At 42.3% G+C, this 20791-nt stretch overlaps 1 pseudogene; it reads left to right on the top strand.

Annotated features, from left to right (window-relative positions):
• Positions 1-959: 959 nt before the first annotated feature.
• Positions 960-9393, top strand: LOC117360397 (annotated as a pseudogene).
• The last annotated feature ends 11398 nt before the right edge of the window (positions 9394-20791 follow it).

Genomic DNA, 20791 nt, shown 5'->3' with positions numbered 1-20791 from the left:
CTTGCTGTTAGAGGCTGAGGGCCAGATTTTTTAATATCACTGGTGAAATCCAACGGGCTGCTATCGCGGCCGTAAAATATAATGATTTCAAAAAGATGTGGAATTGCACATTCAAATGAGGTTCACATGAGCGTCAGAAGCAGCACAGAGCATTCCACGCGCTGGCCTGCGCTAAAAACTGCTTCTGCGGGTTTGTAAAAGGGAGGGTTAGTAACTTTGCATTCTTTCAACAAATAACAAATCAATAATATCATTTAAATAAGTAGCTCCAAAATCCTGAAGTCTAACAAAGATATAAGGCTTCATATAGGATTTCCTCCACTCAAAAAAAAAAATTAAAAAATTAACTAGTTGCTCAGAATAAAAAAGAAGGAAGTGAATTAAACACTGAGATAAATGAAAACATTTATAAGAGAAGTTTATAAAGCAGAACCCACTTAATGGGATCATTGTGAATTCCAGAAAAAATGTCTTACCACCAAAGGGATTACATACATTTTCTTACATAAGAACATACAGTATTTATACATACATACATTATACATACAGAGAATGGCGACTGTGTCTTGAGAACCGGGAGGGGCGACGGAAATAGAGTCTGAAGGGAATGTTGGGGCAACTGGAAGAGGAAACCAGAGAAGCACATGGGTGCAGTATGTATGAGCAACATATAATTTGAGTTGAAGTATACCCTGTTCACATGGAGACTAAGTAGATCAGACAAAGCAGGAAGAGGAGGAGCTAGTATTTGGAGTGAGGTTTGGAAGTTGGAATGCAGGCTAACCTTTTCTTTTTTGTTACTTGTGTACATGTCTTCACGGTTCTTTATCAGTGACAGTGGTGTTGCCAAGATTCTGTTGCATCGGAGCTTTCTGGGGGGGTTTCACATTACGGGTCGGAGACAGTGCAAAAGCTGGCAAAGAGTTAGTGAGACACCAGGGAGGCAACGGCAGAGTGCGATGAATGTTGTGGACTGGAAAGGTAGCTACCCTGGGATCATTAAAGAGAATAAGTTGTTTGAGCATTACTACCAGGAGCTGAAAATAGTGCCAGAAGAAGAATGGAATCAATTCATGGAAACATTGCAGAAACCGCTGCAGGCCACTATACGAATAATTGGATACAAAAATAATTCTCCATTGTTTAAAGAACAAGTATTTCAAAGAACTTCAGGATCTGGAGGTGGAAGGTCAGAAGGTAGAAGCAGCTCAACCATTGAGCTGGTAACCAGAAGAGCTGGCATAGCATACTAACTTGAGTTGAAAAATTATTCGGAAGTCTCCAGAACTTCAAAAATTTCACCAGTTTCTTGTTAGTGAGACTGAGTCTGGTAACATAAGTCACCAAGAAGCTGTCAGTATGATTCTTCCTCTGCTTCTTAATGTCCAACCTCATCATAAGATTTTAGATATGTGTACTGCACCAGGCTCAAAGACAACACAACTCATAGAAATGCTGCACACTGACATGGATATTCCATTCCCAGAGGGGTTTGTAATCACCAATGATGTGGACAAGTGCTGTTACTTAAGAGAGTGAACAGCCCCTGTAACTTGGTGGTGAATCATGATGCTTCCAGCATTCCCTGCCTGCAGGTAGAAACAGAGCAAAAGAGGTCCTCTTTTACGACAGGATTTTGTGTGATGTGATGTGCCGTGCAGCGGTGATGGAACCATGAGAAAAAACAATGATATATGGAAAAATGGACTATGCTGAATAGCTTACAACTTCATGGGTTACCCGTGGTGTGGAACAGCTAGCAGAAGGGGCAAAATAGTCTATTCGACATGCTCCCTCAATCCTGTAGAGGACGAAGCAGTCATTGCATCACTGTTGGAGAAGAGTGAAGGTTCCTTGGAGCTTGTTGATGTGTCCTTGGGACTGCCTGGTTTGAAATGGATGCCTGGAGTGATACAGTGGAAGATAATGACAAAAGATGGGCAGTACTTTGAAGAATGGTCTGATGTCCCTCAGAATAGACACAAACAAATGTTTCCACCCAAAGATAAGGAAAAACTCAAAGCAATGAACTTGCAACATTGCCTCAGAATATTGCCACATCACCAGAACACTGGTGGTTTCTTTGTGGCAATATCGACAGGAGGGAGCCAAACCCCTCCTGCAGAGGTGACCCTGCGACCCCCCCAGAAAATACTGGTAAGAGGGAGCCCAACCCCTCCTGCTGAGATGACCCCATGACCCCCTTAAAATATGGGCAGGAGAGATCCCAGGCCCTTCTGCCCATGATGCACATCCCCGCGACTGCCCCACTGTACCCTGATTGGGGCCTTAGGTACATTGGGCCAACCCAGCCTATGTGCCTAAGGCCCCGCCCACAGGAGCTTTGTGCCAACCAGAATGGCAACTGGGCCAATTCTGGTTGGACCAGGCACCTAAGGCCCTACTATGGGTGGGGCCTTAGGTGCCTGGCCCAATCGGGCCCGCAAATTGGAGGATGGCGATCAGCTCAGCGGTCCCTATTCGGAACTTATACCTGTTTTGACTTGGTCTAAGTCAAAATGTATAAGTTCTGACTAGGCAACCTGTCAAAGTTTTTGGTTATACTTGCTATACGACTAAGTCTAGGTCAGCCCACCTCCCGCCCACCTCCTGCCCTTTCCCCTCCTCTAAAAATGCCTCATTTTGCTCTAGCCATTTAGAAGCAGGGTAAAGGCCTAAGCTGGTTTTAGATACATCTAAAACCAGCTTAGATACAGCTTTGATTATCAGTACTTGGACGATCTGACTTTTTTTGATCGTCAAGTACTGATTTGGACTACTTTTTGAATGCTTTTTTTTAATTATTATTATGAGCACCTTAGAATATATAGCACTGAATGATGAGATAGATATAATAGGCATCTTGGAGATCTGGTGGGGGTTGCGTTATATGTTAAAGAGGGAATTGAATCAAATCAAATAAACATTCTGCATGACATAGATAGCAGTGTGGAATCCTTATGGATAGAAATTCCATGTGTGAAGGGAAGGAATATAAAGTTAGGGTTATACTACCATCCCCCAGGACAAAATGAGCAGACAGATGAAGAAATGTTTTCAAAGATTAGGAAAGCTGGAGAAATGGGCAACAGTATAATATTAGGTTATTTTTCAATTACTTCACTATTGATTGGTTAAATGTTACATCAGGGAATGCTAGGGAGGTAAAATTCCTAGATGTCATAAATGACTGCTTCTTGGAAACCAACAAAAGGGGGTGCTATTTTAGATTTGGTCCTTAGTGGAATGCAAGACTTAGTACAGGAGTTAACTGTTTTGGTTCTGCTGGGAAACAGTGATCATAACATGATCAAATTTGAGCTCATACCGGGAGTAACATCGCAAAAGCAATCTCCTGTAGAGGCATTTAATTTTCAAATGGGCGACTATGATAAAATGAGGAAAATGGTTAAAAAGAAGCTAAAAGGATCAGTTGCAAATGTTAGGACTTTAAACCAGGCCTGGATGTTATTTAGAATTACCATCGTGGAAGCCCAGACCAGATGTATTCCACGTATCAGCAAAGGTGGAAAGAAGAGGAAACGAGAGCCAGCGAGGTTAAAAGGTGAAGTAAAAGAGGCTATTAGAGCCAAAAAAACATCCTTTAAAGCAGGGGTGTCAAAGTCCCTCCTCGAGGGCCGGAATCCAGTCGGGTTTTCAGGATTTCCCCAATGAATATGCCTGAGATCTATTTGCATGCACTGCTTTCAATACATATTCATTGGGGAAATCCTGAAAACCCGACTGGATTGTGGCCCTTGAGGACCGACTTTGACACCTGTGCTTTAAAGAATGGGTAAAGGATCCGAATGAAGAAAATAAGAAGAAACTCAAGCACTGGCAAGTTAGATGCAAAGTATTGATAAAGACAGCTAAGAAAGAATATGAAGAGAAACTTGTAAAAGAGGCAAAAACTCATAACAATTTTTTTAGGTACATCAGAAGCAGAAAACCTGTGAGGGAATCTGTGGGACCATTGGATGATCAAGGAGCAAAAGGGGCGCTCAGGGAGGATAAGGCCATAGCAGAAAGACTGAATGAATTATTTGCTTCGATCTTTACGGAAGAAGATGGAAGAGATCTACCTGAACCGGAAATGGTTTTCAAGGGTGATGATGCGGAGGAACTGAAAGACATCTTGGTGAATCTGGAAGATGTATTAAGCCAAATCGACATGTTAAAAAGTGATAAATCGCCTGGACCGGATGGTTTACATCCCAGGGTACTAGAAGAACTCAAACATGAAATTGCTGACCTGTTAGTAATCTGTAACCTGTCGCTAAAATCATCTGAAGATTGGAGGGTGGCCAATGTTACGCCGATTTTTAAAAAGGACTCCAGAGTAGATCTGGGAAATTACAGACCAGTAACAGTGCTGGGGAAAATGGTAGAAACAATTATAAAAACTAAAATTGTGGAACACGTAGACAAACAGGATTTAATGAGATGGAGTCAGCATGGATTCAGCCAAGGGAGATCTTGCCTCACCAATTTGCTTGACTTCTTTGAAGGTGTGAATAAACATGTAGATAATGGTGAGCTGGTTGATATGGTGTATCTAGATTTTCAGAAAGCTTTTGATAAAGCTCCTCATGAGAGGTTCCTGAGAAAATTAAAGTGTCATGGGATAGGTGGCAAAGTTCAGTTGTGGATTAGGAATTGGTTATCGGATAGAAAACAGGGTAGCATTAAATACTACTATTATTTCTATAGCGCTACCAGATGCACACAGCGCTGTACAGAGTCACAAAGAGTAAGAAAACAGTCCCTGCTCAAAGAGCTTACAATCTAAACAGGCAAGACAGACAAACAGGATCATGGTCAATTATCTCAATGGAGGAGAGTAAACAGTGGAGTGCTGCAGGGGTCTGTACTGGGACTGGTGCTATTTAACTTATTTATAAATGATCTGGAAATTGGACTGTCCAAAGTTGTTAAAACACATGCGGATTGTGAAAAATTGCAGGCAGACCTTAGGAAATTGGAAGACTGGGCATCCAAATGGCAGATGAAATTTAATGTGAGCAAATGCAAAGTGATGCACATTGAGAAGGATAACCTGAATCAGAGTTACTGGATACTAGGGTCCAGCCTGGGGGTTAGCCTCCAAGAAATGGATCTGTGTATCATCATAGACAATATGATGAAACTTGCCTAATGTGTGGCGGCAGCCAAAAAAGCAAACAGGATGCTAGGAATTATTAAAAAAGGGATGGTTAACAAGACTAAGAATGTAATAATGCCCCTGCATCGCTCCACGGTGTGACCTCACCTGGAGTATTGCGTTCAATTCTGGTCTCCATATCTCAAGAAAGATATAGTGGCGCTAGAAAAGGTTCAAAGAAGAGCAACCAAGATGATAAAGGGGATGGAACTCCTCTCGTATGAGGAAATGGTTAGGGCTCTGTAGCTTGGAAAAGAGACAGCTGAGGGGAGATATGATTGAAGTCTACAAAATCCTGAGAGGAGTAGAACGGGTACAAGAGGATCAATTTTTCACTGCGTCAAAAATTAAAGATTAGGGGACACTCGATGAAGTTACAGGGAAAAACTTTTAAAACCAAGAGGAGGAAATTTGTTTTCACTCAGAGAATAGTTAAGCTCTGGAACGCATTGCCAGAGGATGTGGTAAGAGTGGATAGCATAGCTGGTTTTAAGAGAGGTTCGGACAAGTTCCTGGAGGAAAAGTCCATCGTCTGTTATTGACAAAGACAGGAGGGAAGCCACTGCTTGCCCTGGATTGGTAGTATGAAATATTGCTACTCCTTGGGTTTTGGCTAAGTACTAGTGACCTGGATTGGCCACTATGAGAACGGACTACTGAGCTTGATGGACCATGGGTCTGATCCAGTAAGGCTATTTGTATGTTCTTATGGCATTTCAAAACCCGGCACTTTGTCCGGGTTTTGGAAAGCTTCCGTCTTGGACCGTCATCGGGAGGGCATCTGCGCATGCACAGATGCAATGCGGTGATGTCATGCACATGCTTGGGATGTCATCATGTAACACATGCGCAGATGCCCTCCCGATGCAGCTCCGAGCACTTGAAGGAGACAGGGCTAGGGGGTGAGGCTGGGGCAGAATGGGTCATGATGTGGGTGGAATGGGGCGGGGCTGGGTAGAACTGGGCAGGCCTAGAGGCAGAGCCATGGGTCCGGATTTTATAAACACAAAATCTGGTAATCCTAAGCATAGGAAACTACCTGTCTGTGAGTTTTAAGGAGGGAAAGAATGGGGCTGAGTGGTAGTGACAGCAGCATTCACAAGCTGCTGCAGTTGATACACAGCACACACACACACCTTAAATAAAGTAATGCAGAGGACCCCTGAGATCAGGATGGTTTGGGTTATTTATTTATTCAATTTTCTATACTGTTCTCCCAAGGGAGCTCAGAACAGTTTACATGAATCTATTCAAGCATTTTTCCCTGTCTGTCTATCTATCTAATGGGTAACGGATTAAGTGGCTTGCCCAGGGTCACAAGGAGCAGCATGGGTTTACTTTAAACCCACAACCTCTTGGTACTGAGGCTGTAGCTTTAACCACTGTGGCACATTAGCTCCTGAGTTAGTAGCAACAAATCTTTAATGCACCTATCTGCTGTTCAGCCCTGATTCCTTCAGTGTATTAAAACAACCCTGAATATCATAGATATAAAGAACTTGCTCAAACCCTTTTCTTACAACATTTACATTCTGTTTTAGCACCCATAATCATTGTTCTTCCCAATACACCAATATATGCAGCGATAACCTTTCCTGTAAATAGCAGGGTGAAAATATAGTTCTTACTGTGAGACCTTGTCACTATTACTTTTTTTTTTAATTCTTCTTTCTTCCTCAGCCTAGTGCAGAACAAAGATGAAATACTGAAGAAAAAAAAATCGACAGGCATATAGAAATAAATAAAAGGCATAAAGTATATCTTAGCAGAATAATGGACTTGTTTGGCCAATGGCAGCAAGATGTAGAGCATTGTCTTGCCTTCCTAACATAATTACAATCTTAAGTAGAATAATTTTGTACTGTAATATGTTTCTCGTTGCTACTCCCTCAGCAGTATCATTAAGCATACTATCCTCCAGAGGTGACATTATCCAGATATTGATGTTTGGCAGTTGCACTCTCCATCTGTAATTCTTTCATCTTATCCGTGTTGTATGCAGCTGGATAGAAAGACATCACACTTTAAGGGATTTGTATTGTAACGGGACGGACAGCAAAGTGCAGTGATTAAAATGCAGGGCTGTTCAGTTATATTATATGCTAATCAGATTGTCTTGAGTAATTTTCTTAGCCTTCTAATGCTCAATGTCACTTAAGCTTTTGGGGGAAGGGACTAGTACTGCCTGATTCAAGAAAAAAAAAAATTGAATTCGATTCGATTCAGCCTATTGAATCGATTTTTTTATTCGATTCGATTTTCCTGCCCAATTGGGTGGGTTTTTTTCAAACATCCTGGTGGGTTTATTTTATAGCCTCTTCACCCCCTTTGTCTTCTCCTACCCACACTGGTCCTGTGGTGTAAACAAAATAAACAAACAAAATATACTTTCCCTCTCTCTATTAAATCCTAACTTATGTTTGCGGTCTAACTCCAGCTCTGGAAGGATACACATTTCAAATCGGACATATTGTAATCACAAAACATAAAATAAAATTATTTTTCCTACCTTTTGTTGTCTGGTCATTTTTCAAATCATGTTGGTCCCATGTTGTCTGGTTGTCTTCTGATCAGGCTCTCCTTCTTTCTTCTTTCTCCATGCTAACCATCCATCTTCCATCTCTGTCCTCCCCTTCTGTTTCCTTTTCCTCCCCCAGAGGTCTGGCATCTTTCCTTTTTTTCATCACCATCCCCCGCAGCTGCAGCAATGGACCCCACCATCCACAGATCCACAATCTTTCCTTTTCTCAACTACCCTTTCATCCAGCATCTCTCTTCTGTGTCCCTGTCCCTGTTCTCTTCTCCAATAGTAACCCCTTGTGTCCCTGTTCCTATGCTCCCTCCATGCCCAGCATCTTATCTCTGTTTCATGTCTCTCCCCATATCCAGCTTCTTCTTTCGCTTTTCCTTACCTCCTGTATCCCCTTCCCCAAGTACAGGCTTTCTCCTACTATCTTTCCTGCCATCCTGCACCCTGCCCACCTACTTTGGAGCAGTATCTGTCCCTCTTGTACCCTTCCCCTTGTGGTCTTGCATTTCTCTCTCTCTCTCTCTCTCCATTAGTCCAGTACTTCTCCTCTGCTTTCCTCCCCTTCTTTTTGGTTGGTCTCTCTCTTCCCTTCACTTCACCCCAGGTCTGGCATCTCCCCTCTCTTACTCCTCCCTCCTCCTCCCTCTGCACAGGCCTGTCTCCTGCCGCGAAGGCACTCCTCCTCCTCCTCCTCCCTCTGCACAGGCCTGACTCCCCACTGTGAAGGCCTGCTCCCCCCGCATGCCTGCATGTTCCCCCAGCTTCCCCGCTTTTACCTTAAGCTAATACAGCAGCCTGCAGGATCACTGGTGCTATAGCGATCCCTGCAGCTGCCATCGTCCTCAGCAGCACGTTGTCTCTGCCACGATCCTAACCCTGATGATAGAGGAGGGGCGGGACCGTAGCAGAGAGAACGTGCTTCTGAGGACGACAGCAACTGCAGGGATCACTATAGCACCAGCGAACCTGCAGGCTGCCGTATTAGCTTAAGGGAAGAGCGGGGAAGCTGGGGAAATATGCAGGCCTTTCAAACTGACCCTCCCCCCTCAAGCAGGAGGGCAGTGAACGGACAGCAAAATGTAGCACTGCTGCTTCTGTTTTAGGAAGGCACGGGGGGAAGGGTCGGTCATCGAATCGGGAGCCTGATTTTTTTTTTTTTTAATTGAATTGATTCGAATCATGAATCAGGCAGCACTAGAAGGGACATTGCAACCATGTGAATTGTACAAGCCTCTTTGGGAGCAGGGTTTATAATGTAATTTACATTTTTATGCTCTAGCTTAAAAAAAAAACATTTTATGAGTTGAGAAGCTTCATGCTGTTCCCTCCACAAAAAATGCCAAACACCTATAAGATGTAGACAACATGAGAAATTAGATGCACGGGCTAATGTTTGATAATTAAAATTTAATGTGAATAAATGCTGAGTGAAGCATTTGGGGTGCAGAAATCTAAAGGAGCTGTATGTAATAAGTGTGAGTGGCTGATGTCCATTGACCAAGACAGAGACCTTGGGATGAAAGTATCTCAGGAGCTCAAAGTTGTGAAGCAATGTGAAAAAGTGATGGTCAAAGCCAGCAAGATGCTTAGCTACGTAGAGAGGGGCTTAGCCAGCAGAAAGGAGGAGTTGGGAACGTTCTTGTGCAGGTCAATGGCGAAGAGTCACTGGGGTACCAATGCACAGAGCTTACTGTGCTAACAACTTTAAATAAGATTGGCTGTAGTCAATTTAGTGCGAATGCTATTCAGCATGCAATGCATCAAAGGGTTCTGCATTGCTTTAGGAGTTGCTGATAATCCTGTTCAAAGTTGTAGGTTATGCTCATGTTTAATTTTTATTATTATTTTGTAATTTGTAATTGATAGGTTGCCCTTCAAAGATTTCTTAGACTATTTTTTAAGAGCTTATTACTAACTAATTACTTTTTTTAGCCTTCTATTTGGTTCGGGGAACTGTGGATCTGAGATCAGGCCAGGAATGGATGGAACCTGGGGAGGGTGGGTGGGAGTTGGACACTAGACAGGACTTTCTTCAACTGCTATCTGTGCCCTAATCTGAATTTATCTTATGTTATGAAATGCAACATACCTCTTCAACTAAACTCCTACCATTGACCGATAGACTACAAAGAGATGTTTATTGGTACCAGAATTAGTATGTGTCAAATTAGGTCTAACTTGTATCATACACTGTAACTTTCTGTGTGGAAACCTTGCATTGTAAGGCCATCCATAGCAAATTGTAACCAGCAAACTACAGCCCCTAGCATGTATCAAGTTAGGATAAAAACTTGTATCGTGAACTTGTACAGAAATTATATATGTTAAACCTAAAGCAAAAAAATAAATAAATAGAACTTTTTTCTACCTTGTCTTCTCTGGTTTCTGTATTCCTCATCTTCTTGTCCCTCTCTTCCTTTCATCCACTGCCTACCCTCTCTGCCCCTTCTATATGGCACCTTCTTTCCTTCTATTCCCCTTCCAGAAACTTTATGCCTCCCCCTTCCATCTCTCCCTTCACCTCCATTGGTCTGGCATCCATCTTCTTCCCTTCCTTCCTCCAATGGTCTGGCATCTCTTTCCTTCCCTCTCTCACACCCCCATGGTCTGGCATTTCACTCTCTCTGCTCCATTCCCCTCACTTTCATCATTATCTGCCCCCTTTCTTTCCCTCCAACCCAATTCCATCCAGTATCCTTCCCCTGCACACCAATTCCATCAGCATCTGCCCCCTTTCTCTCCTTCCACCACCCTTCCATACCACCCTGCCCCTTTCTTTCCCTCCACCACCCTTCTATGCTCCTCTCTCCTTCCAAACCAGCAAGGTCCCGCGATGACTGCTTCTGCTGCCTCTGCTCCGGAAGACGTAAGTGGCATCAGAGGGGGTGGGCCAGCAGATGCAGGGAGTTGTGGCAAGGTACCGTGGTGACTGTGGCTGCCGGTCCACTCCCTCCGACATCACTTATGTCTTATACCTCCATTACATATCTTCTAAATAGTTTAGGAAAATTCAAAAATCTAAGATTTGCAGCTCTGGAAATATTCTCCAAGTTTTCCACAGCTATCCCTTTTGAAATGTACAACAGAGAATTTATTTATTTATTCAATTTTCTATACTGTTCTCTCAGGAGAACTCAGAATGGTTTACATGAGGTACTTGAGCATTTTTCCCTGTCTGTACCGGTGGGCTCACAATCTATCTAATGCAGTGGTCTCAAACTCAAACCCTTTGCAGGGCCACATTTTGGATTTGTAGGTACTTGGAGGGCCTCAGAAAGAATGATTATTGTCTTATTAAAGAAATTACAATTTTGCATGAGGTAAAACTCTTTATAGTTTATAAATCTTTCCTTTTGGTTAAGTCTTAATAATAATAATGTAATTTATAGCAAAAGAGACATATGATCAAGAAATTGTTTTATTTTACTTTTGTGATTATGATAAACATATTTTTCTGATTTTACTATACTTTTTATCTATTTATTATCATTTTTTTAAAGATTTTATAGATTTCATAGAAAAGTGAGCACTTACCTTGTTTTTTTCCCACAGTGCAAAACCACCGCAGTTAATCGTGAATAATTCCGCTTCAAACTGATTCACATAGAAATCCCAACAGGCCCTGTTTCGCCTTACGGCTGCATCAGGGGATTATTTTCAATTACGAGCCACTGCTTCAATGATTTTCTCTCAGCGAAAATCATTGAAGCAGTGGCTCGTAATTGAAAATAATCCCCTGATGCAGCCGTAAGGCGAAACAGGGCCTGTTGGGATTTCTATGTGAATCAGTTTGAAGCGGAATTATTCACGATTAACTGCGGTGGTTTTGCACTGTGGGAAAAAAACAAGGTAAGTGCTCACTTTTCTATGAAATCTATAAAATCTTTAAAAAAATGATAATAAATAGATAAAAAGTATAGTAAAATCAGAAAAATAAACGGTAGAACATAAGACCAAGGATGTATTTCTCTATGACAGTATTTTTACTGGCATAGTTAGTTTCTCAGTTTTGAGAAACACTGAGGTCTTTTACCGTTTACATAAAGTAAAAAGTGGATTATACTTGATTTCCGACAGTATAACTATTTGAATATCAATTTGGTGTGGATATTGATGCAAGCCATTGTTGGTGACTCCACTACAGGCACCCCGCACAGAAGCAGAGAAATGCAACAACAAGGCCTACATCCCAGTCAGGTGTACCACTGAGTGTACTTTTAGGGTGCTCAAGAGCCTCTTTAGTTGCTTGCATCTCTCTAGAGGATACTTGCACTATAGCCCTCACCAGGTGGTGTACATTGCTGCATGCTCCATAATATTTCACTGAGCCATTGACTAGGCATTACTGTTAATATGGCATTAGAGTTGGATATCTGCCCACCTGTTTCATGATCAGATGTCACAACAGCAAAGCAGGAATGGCTTAGTGGTCAGAGCTACAGCCTCAGCACCCTGAGGTAGTGGTGTAGTAAGGGGGGGGACTGCCCCAGGTGCGGGCGCTGGTACCTCTCCGTCCCCATGCTCACACCCTCCCTTCCCAATCCCCCCATACCTCTTTAAAATCTTTGCCAGCACGAGCAAATACTCTAGTCTGTTGCTCGCACAGGCCTGGATCCCTCCGAAATCACTTCTGGGTCACGGGGCCAGGAAGTGACATCAGAGGAAAAGCCAGTGCGAGCAGAAGGTGGAGAAGCTGCTCACGCTGGCTAAGATTTAGAGGTGCGGGGGTTGAGAAGGGACAGTGCGAGTGTGGCGTGGTGGCATGGAAAGAACTATGGAGGCGGAGAGGAGGGTGCGGGAGGGGGGTTAGTATGAAAGGAGCAGGGGGAGGATATGGTGGGGAGGGGGACACCACCGCTCCAGGCACCTCCCACCCTCGCTATGCCACTGACCTGAGATTTTGGGTTCAAGCCCAGCACTGCTCCTTGTAACACTGGGTAAGTAACCTAATCCTCCATTGCCTCAGGTACATTAAGTAGACTGTGAGCCCACTAGGACAGATAGGGAAAAATGCTTGATTACCAGAATGTAAAAACCACCTAGACAACCTGTATTGATAGGCAAGTGTATAAATAACTAACAAACTTGGTGTGACAGAAGCTGATAGAAGACTACTTAATCTGACACCTTTCCCCAGTATAGTTTTCAGAATGTACCCTGCTTATTATGCATAGTGTTTTATCTTGATAAAATTACTAATGCAAGAGCTACCCTCAATGAATCCTAACGAATTCACCCATCCTAACGAATTCACAATTCTCCCTACAGATAGAGATTCTACTGCAGCAGACAGAATATGGTCTCAATTCCCCAACATTCAATGGCCCGAATTCAACAAATACTGCAAAAAATATAGCCATGCATCCTGTGACCTCAACAACTGTCCATCATATCTCCTAAAAACATCCAGCACAAAATTCTGCGCTCTTCTTCTAAACTGGATACAAAGCTTGCTCATAAATGGCCACTACCCAACCAACCTCAGCGAAATCATCATCACCCCGATCCTCAAAGACCCCAAAGGACTGATAGACCAAACAGCCAACTAAAGACCCATTGCCTCTATTCCACTCTATGTCAAAATAATAGAAGGACTAGTTGCCAAATTCCTCTCCAATTACCTAGAAAACCAAAACATACTCCATCCCACGCACTCCGGCTTCAGAAACAACTTCAGCACAGAAACACTACTAGGATCTCTCCTGGACACAACCAGACATCTCAGCACAGGAAAAAAAAATGATGCTAGGTATCACAGATAAAGTATGCTCATGGTTTGAAGGATTCCTTAAACCAAGAACCTGTAGAATAAAATCAGACAAAGAAAAATCTGAACCTTGGACAAACCCTTGCGGAGTTCCCCAAGGATCCCCTCTATCACCGACTCTCTTCAACCTCTATACAGCCTCCCTCAGCTCACACTTAGACAAACAAGGCATAACCTCCTACAGCTATGCAGATGACATTACCATTCTCATACCCTTCGATCAACCAAAACTCTCCATGACAAACACAATACACCAAACACTAGAATCAGTTGCAAACTGGATGAAAGATCACAAACTAAAATTAAACCCAGATAAAACTAAATTCATCCTTCTAGAAAACAACAAAATATCAACCTTAACCAACATTGAAATCAACACAATCAACTACCCAATTCAAGCCACCCTAAAATTACTAGGAATAACAATCGACAGATGCTGCACCATGCAAACGCAAATCAATAAAACAATACAAAAATCATTCTCAGTCATGAGAAACTTAAGACAAATTCGGAAATTCTTCGAAAAAACAAAATTCCAGCTCATAGTTCAGTCCCTAATACTAGGCCTACTTGACTACTGTAACATCCTCTATCTCCCTTCCCCTGCAACTATAACAAAACAACTACAAACTATCCAAGACACAGAACTAAGACTCATCTACTCATTGAAGAAACATGACCACATTACAGAAGCATATCTCAAATCACATTGGCTTCCAATACCAGCAAGAATACAATTTAAATTCTACTGTCTACTATTTAAGACTTTATACGGAGACAGTCCAATCTACCTGAATAACTGCCTCATCCACAACATCTCAACCAGACATAGGAAAACTCTCACCCCTTTCTCATACCCCCCAATTAAGGAGGTCAAACAGAAAAAACTATATGATGGCCTCCTGGCCACTCAAGCAGCCAAACTGGACAACCAAATCGCCAATCTACTGACAGCATCCCTCGACTACAAGACTTTTAGAAAAGCAGAGAAAGCCCTGAAAAAAATAAATAACACCGCAAGTTTCAATTACCACCTCCCACTAAAGCCAACTACCCCAAACAAATAACCATACTCATTTCTTACTCTCTTTGAAAATGACCAAACTTTTTTTTTCTGGTAAGTTCTTGTTGTAATACATCCTTGATAATTCTTTTGTAATCTGCCTTGAACTGCAAGGTAATGGCAGAATAGAAATCCCTAATGTAATGAAATGTAATGTAATATATTGATGAAAATAACATTGCAATACTGCTCTAATAATATGTTTTCATGAAACGAATACCAATTAAAACAAAGAATGATTTACTAAGAACGGGGTCAAAGCTGGACTGAAATTGCACCTGTGGACCAAACGTATAGCTACAAAATCATCATTTTCCATAGAAACATCTGTATTATGATGGAGCCCAATACATTGTGTTTCCATAGTAACTTTTATCAACAGCTATCCTTATAATTTCAAACCACAAAATCTATATCTCTGAACAGCATTATTATTTTTATAGGTGGACTTTACCACCTGTTGTCTACTATTGAGTGGTCATACTCAGTACATAATATTGATTTGTTTCTTGCCGGGATATTTTGTTATTTAAAAAAAAAATGGTTTTATTTGAAGCAGCATAGGCAGGACAATGGTACATGAGGTAGATACAACTAATTCTGTGTGATATCTGTACAACATTCAAACTCTTTTGCTAAGGAAAAAAAAATGGAAAATGATTTTGGAAGAACCGGTGGCCAGCTGTCTCCCCCTCCTCTAGGCCCTTGATCCACGATGACAACTACAAACAAGCAACAGTACAAATGTATGTGTATACTGTTGTGTCTGTCCCTGTGCTTGGTAAGCTCCTGCTGGCATGACATAGAAAAAATTAAACAGACACCCAACATGCACAGGGCACACACGCATTCAATATGGGCATGTATTAGGGTGTAGCATATGTACGTACATAAACTGTAGGAAAAGTGGGGAAGGGACTTTGCACATCAGCCTTTAGAACATCAATTTGTTTATTATAAGTGCATTAAGCATATACAGAAAATCTTGCAAGCCTATAAAAGAATTCTTGATCCTTTTAAGCTGTACCCCAACCTGCTACGTGTTTTGGCTTCCAAAAAAGCCTTCCTCAGGGGTATGTGGGTAATCCAGGAGATGGCGCCGATATACTAGGAATCTAAAAGGATGGCTCTTGGCTTGTATATAAAGTCGCGAGAAAACAAAACACTCGATTCTGAACAGTGTGGAGGAGTTCACATGCGGGTAGTATTTTCTTGCACTTTGTTCTATTACATGTGGGATTGTTTCTTCCTTTTTTGTTGTTTTGCGTATATAAACTGTACCTATCCCATGTAATGCAGAATATTAAGCCGTGCCAGCATCCCCTTGGGTGTAAGCCCAATTTTTCTGATATGGATGTCCTATGATTGGCACAGCTCTTCACCATCGATGAAAAACACCACTTGTCGCTGAAAAGAGTGCTATTTTAGTTTTGCAAAATGCCAATTTGCAGACTCTAATGAAATAAACTAAAACAAAACTCTTTTCAGCTACAGTGGCAAAATAACGTCAGATTTAGGAAGTTGGCTGGACTGAGAACTTTTCAGCAGCCTCTCGTATAAATAATTAAAGTGCAACTCAAATAATAAGATGCAACATAAACACTAATGCAAACACTAATGCAATACTACAGGGCAAATAAAAATGCACAACTGGCAAAAAGTACTGTACAACATCCAAAATACACCAAAACCCCCAAATGCAAGGAAGATGGTTGAGATGGAAACAGTGGCAGAATTCAAAAAAGTGTGCTTTATCTAGGGTCCCCCGTGGCCGCTGTTGTCATCCAACTCACAAAATACTTAAAGAGCAAGTGGGGGACCCTTGATAAAGCACAATGGTGCGAAACATGTTGGGTCATCCTCTCCCGGCTCACACTTGTTAAGCTAAGTGCTTGAAAGTATATTTATAAGAGATATTTATTGAAAATCTACATATTTATTGAAAGCTTAAATAGAAAATAAGATAAGAAAAAAGTAAAAGATATTCTCTAAGAAGATTATTAGTTGGCCAGTGATGAGGGGCCATGTAATTATTCCCGCTATAAAATTGTAATTAGCGGTGGAGTGGTGGATCTGAGGCCACGAGATAATCATAAATTTAAAAAATATAAATATATCCGGGATGTTTTTGGTATTAGTATAAGTAGTTCCGGAATTATTTGGGATTTAAAAACTGACATCAATAATTTGGATCAACAAGTTGAAGGACAGATTTTCTGTATTAGGTGATGGTTACTTTTGATCTGGTCTTGCAAGGGTAGCGGTTCGCAATCCAATTCCCAGAACACACCTTGCCAAGCAGGGTTTCAGGATTCACACCATGACTATGCATTAGATAGATTTGCATATTTACTATGGATATTCTGAAATCCACGCTAGCTAGATGTGTCCCAAGGACTGACTGAGAACCTTTGTAGAAGATTGTTGGTTTTTTTTAGTAGCTTTTACTTTAAGGTGTTACCTTTCATGTTTCTCAGCATTAACACATATTAATGGAAAAGCATTAGTGTGATTTAGCAAACATTGCCCTAAATTTGCTTCTATTCCATCTGTATTTTTTCTGGTTGAAATTTTGTCATAACCTTTCAGAAAAAGGCATCAAGCCGACTTGAACATCCCTGGCAATTTCCTCAAAGCTTCTCTCACGGCATGGGATCCTCAAGCACTGCATTTCTTAAATAGCTTTTGATCAGCTAGAATAGAAAATGCTCTCCAGCTGTGCTGCTCACCACACTTGCTGAACGCTTTATGGAACAGCTGGCAGACTCCTTTGGAGTGTGGTCTGGACTTCCCCGGAGCTCTGTTCAGCTGCACTTTGCTGTTCATCCTTGCCATGCACTTAGGACACTCAGCGCACTGTGGGAGCTTGTGATGGCCTCGGAAGACACAGTTTAGGAATAAAGTAGGAAGGAGGTATTTGGAAGATTCACTGACGGGTGACATCAGAAGCAGAGATGTGCTCATGAGTTTATTTATTGACTTTAACCCTTTCAGGACCATAAGGATCGTAGGCCAATTTTTGTGGTTTTGACGACATTTTTACGGTAAAAAGGGCTTGCAGATGCCAAAAAATTGATTTTTTTTTGTGAAATATCATTATTTTTATTTAAAAAAATCACACTTCTGGCTTATGGACAGTGTGGCAAGTGAATCTTCTCGTCAATCTGGCAACGACGCTAATGAATGAATGTCGGAACCAGTTTGTTTACATAAAGGCAGTATCATATGGAATCCGTACATATCAAATTTAGAACTGTAGACTATCCCAATCAAAATTTATAGGATTTTAAAGTTATGGGACAAATATGTCCCTTGGTCCTGAAAGGGTTAAATCTGTTTCAGAGGAGATAGAATATCTTTCTGTAATCCATTGACAACCACAGAGCAGTGGTCTTCATTAATTTTTAAGCCGGGGCCACATATGATTCAAATGAATTGAAGGAAGGCCACCTAGAAGGGAATTCATCAAGCAGTGTTAGGGCTTAACACACCTTTAATGTGCATTAAGGGAATTAGTATGCCCTAAATTCTAAAGCCAATTTTATACCTATGGGCATTTAGGCTCTGATTCTATAAAGTCTGCCTAAAGTTAGGCACTGATATCAGTGCCTAACTTAATTGTTAAATAGGCTTAATTGGTGCTGATATTGGCACTCAGCACCTTAGAATAGATCTTAATTGGTCTTAAACGTATCTTTATTGTAAACCGCTTCGAACTTCACGGTATAGCGGTCTATAAGAAATAAATTATTATTATTATTATTATTAATTGAAAGGTGCCTAACTTGAAAAACTTGATTCTATAAAAAGTAGGCGCCCACACTAAAAGTGGGCATGGTTAGGGGGCAGATCATGGGCATGTTTTCGAGTAAGGTGCCTCTTTGTGAATCAGTTGTCATATGGTATCATATGCAGCAGCACGGTCGGTGCTGTGGGTGCTAGAGTAGAGTTACCATATTTTGAGCCTTACAAACTCGGACACATGACCCTGTCCCGTTCTGCCCCCATCCCTGCCCCGATCTGCATCCATCCCTTCCCAGGACCACCTCCAGCCCAGCCCCATTCTGCTCCAGCCCCGCCCTCTCAAAGCCTCGTCTTCTTCCCTAATGAGCTCCGGCCACGTCTGGAGGGCCTCAAGCATGCGCGGAGGTATGTGATGCAATCTGTGCATGCTCAGAGGCCCTCCAGATGTGACCAGAGCTGATTGTGGCTTTCCAAAACCCAAACTGCCGGGTTTTGGAAAGTCTGTCCGGGCACCTGGACAGTCCTCTAAAAAGAGGACATGTCCAAGTTTTCCTAGATGTCTGGTAACCCTATGCTAGAGCACCCCCAATATTCTTTTCAGCACCGCCCCATTCTGCCCCATTAGGCCACATTCAATCCTCTTCTCCTTTCCTTCTCTGAGTTTGGGTCTATGTCTGGAGGGCCTCTGAGCATGCGCGGATGTGTCGTGATGATGCCACACATATATGCGCATGCATGTGATGTCATCACTTTGCATCTGTGTATTGTTGGAGGCAAAATGGATTCACTACAGGTAGGTCTTGTCAGACAAATCTGATCAATTTCTTTGACTGTGTATTGATGGAGGCAAAAGGTAGCCCCAAGCTCTGGCAGAGTCAGGGCCTTCCAAAACCCAGACAAACTGCTGGGTTTTCAAAATCCGTCCGGACACCCAGATATGTCCTCTAAAAAGAGAACATGTCTGGGTAAATCTGGACATATAGAAACTCTACCCAAACATCAGAGCTTCCTGATACAGAGCTGCAGGGGAAAGCATGAAAAAAGAGAGTATCTCTATAGCTACTGCTCCCACCTTCCCCTGCAGTCCATTGGTCAGATATTTGCTAGCTAGCCAATAAGCTGCAAAGGAAGCAGGACCAGTAGCTTAGGAGATACATTAGTCAGACATTTCTTAGCCAGCCAATAGGCTGCAGGGGAAAACAGGATGAAAGGTTGATGTCTCCTAAGCTATTGGTCCTGCCTCTTCTGCAGCTTATGGGCTAATAGAGAACTCAGAAGAGCTGCAGTGTAGGTAAGAGAGGCTACCATAGAGAGGGAAAGAAGTACTGAGAGAAGCTCTGGGGAAGAAATGAGAAAGCAAAGATTAGCACAGGCACTGAGAGCTGGAAGACATAGGTAGTGAGGTAGTGAGGGAAAGGAAGGCTGAGGTAAGAGATATTGAATGTAAAAGGGAGAACAGAGTTGAAGTGAATGTAAGCTGAGGGGCATGGTTTGTGATATAAAGATAAGTGGGTAAAGGATGGGCTAAAGAAAGAAACAGATGAAGATAGGGTAGGGTTACCAGACGTCCGGGAAAACCCAGACAGTTTGTCTGGGTTTTGGAAAGCCCCAAGCTCCGGCTGCATCTGGAGGACTTCTGAGCATGTGCAGATGATGTCACACACATCCACGCATGTTCAAGACCCTCCAGATGCAGCCGGAGCTCGGGGAAGAGCGGATGCTGTGTGGGGGTGTGGCTGGGGTGGAACTGGGCAGGTCTGGAGGGGGGAGGGGTGGAAACAGGTGTCCAGGTTCTTTGCTCTCAAAATATAGTAACCCTATGTTAGGGAGAGGAACTGCACGAGATTGAAAAAGCAGGGGGCTGATAGGGGAGATAGGCTGAGAAAAGCGTTCTGAGAAGAGAGGATCAGGTTGGAAGGAAGGAGCATTAAGAGGTGAAGAAAAGCATAGAAGTGGCAGGAGGGGTGAAACTAGGAATTAAAAATCAAGAACAAACAAAGATAATTTTCAGATTTAGGAGGACATGGTTTGAATCTATCAGTTGCCCTGCACAAATCAATGAGCCCAACAATCACTGGGTAGCAATGTATTATATTGCTATTTGAGCTGGGCCAGTTTTAGGATCAACAGGATTAATACGGTATTTCATTAGAAGGATGGGGAAAGGGAATGAGATTGTGGAAGAATGAATTCCATGAACTGGAAATCTCTCTTTTGAAACTTTCTTTCTCTTGGCGCCTCTGCTATTGAGAGGAGCTATAGTCAGAGATTGAACTGAGGGGGAATGAAGAGTAGCACTGTTCCACGGTTCATTGTCTTAAGCATGCGAGACAAATGAGCGCCGACAATTCAGCGCGCCGCAAGAAAACCTTCTTTTAAAGGGCTCCGATGGGGGGTGTTGGTGGGGAACCCCCACTTTACTTAATAAGGATTGCGCTGGCATTGGGGTGGGTTTGGGGGTTGTAACCCCACATTATACTGGAAACTTAACTTTTTCCCTTTTTTTAGGGAAAAAGTTAAGTT

This window comes from Geotrypetes seraphini, chromosome 5, assembly GCF_902459505.1.
Source record: "Geotrypetes seraphini chromosome 5, aGeoSer1.1, whole genome shotgun sequence".
Lineage (NCBI taxonomy): Eukaryota > Metazoa > Chordata > Amphibia > Gymnophiona > Dermophiidae > Geotrypetes > Geotrypetes seraphini.
Note: the sequence above shows the minus strand (reverse complement) of the source record. Positions and strands in the feature narration are given on the sequence as shown.